Genomic DNA, 6,230 nt, shown 5'->3' on the forward strand with positions numbered 1-6,230 from the left:
TCCCTCCCTCCCTCCCTCCCTCCCTCCTTCTCCCTCCCTCATCTATTTCTGCTTCATGACTCCTTATGTCATGTGACTAGTCCTTTTTGATTCTGCTACCATCCCCTCCCTGATGAAATATACTATACCTTTGAACTGTAAATTAAATAAAGTCTATCTTATGTCACCACAGTTATCTGTTCAAAACCTCTCAAGTCACAATTCACAATTCACAGTTATTTAACTGAGGTTGTTACTAAGAATAATTACTTCCATGTAGACATAAATAATTATCATTAGCCATATTACTAGTTAGGCAGAGGAAGTGACTACATAAATAATATACATCAGTCTTAGACACTTTCTTATTGCTGTTATAATATATCCTGGAAAAAGTAAGTTATGAAAAAATGTTTACATTTATTTATAGTTCTGGAAGAGCATGTTTGTCCTGACAGTAAAATATAGTAAAGACAAGAAGGACACAGTGGCAAGAGCAGTGAACCCCTGTCCAGGTTCAGCAACAGAGCTTGAACAGGAAGTAGGACCAGGCTATGAAGCATCAAGGCTAAACCCCAGTGTTATTGTTGGGGTCCCTCAGCTGCAAGACATCGGAGCTTGCCACTGCAGACTCAACTCATGCCTTCTGTGCCTGAAGCAAAGACTCACTACTATGAGTTCCACCTTCGAGGATTCCAGAGGAAGCTATGCCTGCTGTCTGGCATGTATACAGCCTGAGGACATCTGTTGTTGACCTTTGTGAGTTCCACATCACTTACCCTAATCTCAATCTTTATCCCAACCCCTTCATTCCCACCCATTAGCTTTGCAAACTCCCGCCCTTCAACATAAATCATACACACACAATCAATAACAACAAGAAAACAAAACAGAGAACATTTCGTTGTGGAAATGTAGTGTGTCCCAGGATGTCCCACAGTATCCCTCTCTCCACATATTTTCACGTGTAAATTTTCATGCAATGAGTGAGTCGTTGGTCTGTTTCAAGATCTTTGGTTTCTGTGACACCATAAATATTGAATCCTCATAGGAACTCCTCCCAGTTATCCTGTTGTTTCCATGTGTCATAGAGATCCTGTAGGATTGGAACAGGACTGGCCCTTTCATGCTTCCTAACCATTCACACATAATTTTTGTGGCGGGCCAATTTAGAGTCCTAGATCTGAGCCTGAGTGGTAGCTCAGCTTGTAAAATTGCCAGCTCTCCCTGACCTTCACCACCAGGGCAAGCTCTTGAGCACTGCTCCAGTTAGGCCACCCAATGCCACTGTTGGCAGGAGGCAGGGTCAGCTCTTCTGCTCTCGTGCCTTCAGGGTCACCTCACCAGCACCATGCCTCCAAAGCCAGCTTCACTGTGCTGCCCAGTCAATGTGCTGGTCCACTCTGTCTGGTGCTGCAGCACATAAAGGACTGGGCCAACTCTTCCGCTGCCACACCCTTGGGGTTGGCTCGCCCATGCCTTCGACATCAGGGCTAGCTTCACTGTGTTGTCCAAGAAAGACATGTGGCAATCTCAACCAAACACCACAGCCAGGGAGGGTGGAAGGCTAGCTTTCCTGCTCTCATTATCCCAGGGCGAGATCTTCTGGCTCACGCAGGTGTGGAGGTGGAGGAGGGAGGGCACTACCTCCACACCCATGCCACTCATGCCAGATGAGTGGTGGGGCCAGATTTCTCACATTTTATTCTCAGTGCTGGCTCACCATTGCCCTCCACCAAGGTCGGCCCTACTGTCCTCCCTAGGTGAGGTACAGGGCCAATACTTCTGAATGTTGCAGCCTATCAGAGGTTTGGCCAGCATACCCAGTTTCATGACTGCACGGTCAGCTTTCCTGACTGTCTCAGGTGTCAAGGGGCAAGGGAATGAAGGACATCTCCATGGTGACCCGGTCACCTCATTGCAGAGTGTTCTTGGGGTCAGATCACCCTTGCCTACCCTCCACCTGACCTACTACCAGGGTCAGCTCTACTGTGTTGTTCAGAAGAGGGGCAGGGCCTGGTCTCCTGAGTGCTGCAGCTGGTATGGAGCAGGGACCACTCTCCTAATCCTATGACCAATCTCTCCCAACTTCCACAGGTAATGAGGGACAAGGTAGGAAAGGCATCACCAACACAGCCATGCCACCACATGGAAGACAAGTGTGGGATCACCTATCCCATTCTAGTGGTGGTTCAACTTCACCCCACCATCAAAGTTAGCTCTGCTGTGCTATCCAAGTGATGTACCTGGCCTGTTTTTGCACTTACTGCAATTGGTAAGCTCATGACCCTGTGAACAGCTTTGCTGACTGTCCATGTGGTAGGTAGTAGGGGAATCATCTCTGTGCCCATGCTACTCCATGAAAGAAGACTGGTGGGCTCAGCTCTATCCTATTCATGCCCTTGAGGCTGGCCTACCCATATCTCTGCCATCAGAACAGCTCCACGGCGTGACCTGAGAGAGGTGCAGGACCTATTCTCCAGAGTGCTACTGCTGGTGAGAAATGTGACTAACTCCCCAGAATGCCTTATCCAGTGAGGGTAGGGACTGGTTATGCCCATCCCTGACATGGGACTGGTTATGTGCAGGGTGGCCCTGCACATCTACGTGGTGCCCAATGGCTGTCCCTAACGGCAACATCTCCATGTTCTATAGTGGTAATATGAGCCATGGACACCAACACTAAACCCTGTAGCTACATAGCCATGGACTCAAGCATAATCCTTAGGGGCAGGTTTGGGCTGGCTTATCACCATGGTCCCAGGTGGTCAGCCTGGCCACTCGTAACAGGTAGTACTCTCTATCCTCATGTCTCCAGTTCCATCTCTCTTCATAATGTTTAAGCAGCTCCAGTACTCTTTCTCTCTTATATGGCCACCATATACTGAAACTCCACCTACAGGCTGGACTCATGGCTGGTGGGACCCTGGGTAAAGCTCAGTCTATGCTGTGTGGTGTGATAGCAAAAAGGTATCCATGGCTAACCTAGGCTCTTCACTAGGGGGCATGGCATTGGGTCTGCAGGTCTTTGTATTTCTCCTCCCAATACTGTGCTGCCTGGATTTGATCTGATTTATGTTTTAGAATCCTAGGCCTGAGACAGCTTTGGCCACCATATGGACAAAAGTCGGCCATTTGCTCTGCCTCTGATTAATATAAGAAGAATACCATCAGCAAGGGGTCCTTTGCCCATTGTCCAGGGGAAGGAGAGGAGTGGGAATCATTGATATGTTAAATATGATGAAACTCGAAGAAAGAAAAGTGGAATTAGAAGAGATTACTGTTCCTTGACATATTAAACTCTCACATAACACATGCAATAGAGCCACTGAAGTTTAAATTTAACCTGATGGTTTTTATGACTTTCAAATTATACCAATTTTGTGTGTGTTATTTGTTGTTTGCTGGTTTAAATTGTGCTCTTGGTTACATTATTTACTCTCAGCTTTCTGGTTCCCATATTTGCATTGCCTTGGTGTAAAATGCCTTTTGATCTTCCACGATCCAAGCAATTTTTCAATCTGTATTTGTTCTCTCTTCCATACTACTAATTATGGTGAAAACGAAAACAAAACTCAACTCTCCTTTTTCTGGCTGAGTGTACATTTACCTCTCTGCCTCTGCCCATGGCTAGTCTTTAAGTCAGTCATGTTTTCTACCTATCTAAATGAACTTTAGCGGGTTGAGTCTTTCAGTTGTTGCTGATGCTGAGCATAAGGAGATAAGGGAAAGTCCAGGGGTTACTCAGTAGTAAAATGCACAGCATGCAGAAGTTAGCACACGCTGCCGAGGTCAAGTTCTAGCTTCAAAAATAGAAAATAGAGCTAGCATAGAGTTTTCAATGATTTCCATTTATATATGGATGCTTGTGTTCTTGTGTGTGTGCCCATTTGTGTGAGGGTATGTGTGAGTCTAGAGGCCAGAGTTCTCCAGTATCTTCCTTTGTAATAGGTTTGAATGCATTAATAATAAATTCAGAGTTACCAATAACATGTCAGTGTCACATTAAGGAAAGAAAGCAAAGAATTTCCCTTGGTCTTATTTAGCAACCAGTTGGAATTCTTTACTTCATGCTCTCTGTACCTTTATTTTATTTTTTTAATTTTTATTAGATATTTTCTTTATTTACATTTCAAATGATATCTCCTCTCCTGGTTACCCCTCCGAAAAAAATTATCAAAAACAAAAACAAAAAACAAACCCTGTTTCCTCCCTACCCCTGCTCACCAACCCACCCTCTCCCACTTCCTAGCCCTGGCATTCCCCTACACTGGGACATAAACTTCACAGGACGAAGGGCCTCTCCTCCCATTGATTACCAACTAGGCCATCCTCTGCTATACATTTGCTGTTGGAGCCATGATTCCCACCATGTGTGCTCTTTGGTTGGTGATTTAGTCTCTGGGAGCTATGAGGGTACTAGTTAGTTCATATTGGGAACCCTATGCTCAGTCCAATGAGTGGTTGTGAGTCTCTACTTCTATATTAGTCAGGCACTGTCAGAGCCTCTTAGGAGGCATCTATATCAGGCTCCTGTCAATCAGGACTTGCTGAAATCCACAATAGTGTCTGGGTTTGATGATTGAATATGGAAAGGATTCCCAGGTGTAACAGCCTCTAGATTGTCCTTCTTTCAGTATCTGTTCCATAATTTGTCTCTGAAACTCCATCCATGGGTATTTTGTTCCCACTTCTAAAAAGGAATGAAGCATCCACACTTTGGTCTTCCTTCTTCTTGAGTTTCTTGTGGTCTGTGGATTGTATCTTGGGTATTCTGAGCTTCTGGGCTAATATCCACTTATCAGAGAGTGTATACCATGTGTGTTCTTTTGTGATTGGGTTACCACATTCAGGATGATATTCTCCAGATCCATCCATTTCTCTAAGAATTTCATAAATTCATTGTTTTTAATAGCTGAGTAGTACTCCATTCTATAGATGTACCACAATTTCTGTACCCATTCCTCTGTTGAGGGACATCTGGGTTGTTTCCAGTTTCTAGCTATTATAAATAAGGCTGCTATGAACATGGTGGAGCATGTGTCCTTATCACACGTTAGAGCATCTTCTGGGTATATGCCCAGGAGTGGTATAGCCAGGTTTTCTGGTAGTACTATGTCCAATTTTCTGAGGAACCCACAAACTGATTTCCAGAGTGGTTGTACCAGCTTGTAGTTCCACCAGCAATGAAGGAGTGTTCCTGTTTCTCCACAACCTCTCTAGCATCTGCTGCCACCTGAGTTTTTGATCTTAGCCATTCTGACTGGTGTGAGGTGGAAACTCAGGGTTGTTTTAATCTGCATTTCCCTGATGACTAAGGATCTTGATTCTTTAGGTGGGTACTGGCTAGTTTTGTGTGTCAACTTGACACAGGCTGTAGTTATCACAGAAGGGAACTTCAGTTGGGGAAGTACCTCCATGAGATCCAGCTGTGGGGCATTTTCTCAATTGTCCCTTGTGGGTGGTGCCATCCCTGGGCTGGAGATCTTGGGCTCTATAAGAGAGCAGGCTGAGCAAGCCAGAAAAGAACATTCCTCCATGGCCTCTGCATCAGCTCCTGCTTCCTGACCTGCTTGAGCTCCAGTCCTGACTTCCTTTGGTGATGAACAGCCTTGTGGAAGTAAGCCAAATAAACCCTTTCCTCCCCAACTTGCTTCTTGGCCATGATGTTGTACAGGAATAGAAACCCTGACTAATACAAGGTGCTTCTCAGCCATTTCGTATTCGTCAGTTGAGAATTCTTTGTTTAGCTTTGAACCCCATTTATAATAGGGTTATCATATCTCATGATGGTGATAGAGGAATTTAAGAAGGACATAAATAAGTCCCTGAAAGAAATACAGGAGCTGGGCAGTTGTGGTGCATGCCTTTAATCCCAGCACTTGGAAGGCAGAGGCAGGCAGATTTCTGAGTTCGAGGCCAGCCTGGTCCACAGAGTGAGTTCCAAGACAGCCAGGGCTATACAGAGAAACCCTGTCTTGAAAAACAACATCAACAACAAAAAAGAAAAACAGGAAAACACAGGTGAAGAGGTACAAGCCCTTAAAGGAGAAACACAAAAATCCCTTAAAGAATTACAGGAGAACACGAGTAAACAAGTAGTAGCCCTTAAAGAGGAAACACAAAAATCTCTTAAAGAATTATAGGAAAGCACAACCAAACAGGTGAAGGAATTGAACAAAACCATCCAGGATGTAATAATGGAAGTAGAAACAATTAAGAAATCACATAGAGAGACAACTCTGGAGATA

This window comes from Mastomys coucha, unplaced genomic scaffold (genome assembly GCF_008632895.1).
Source record: "Mastomys coucha isolate ucsf_1 unplaced genomic scaffold, UCSF_Mcou_1 pScaffold1, whole genome shotgun sequence".
Lineage (NCBI taxonomy): Eukaryota > Metazoa > Chordata > Mammalia > Rodentia > Muridae > Mastomys > Mastomys coucha.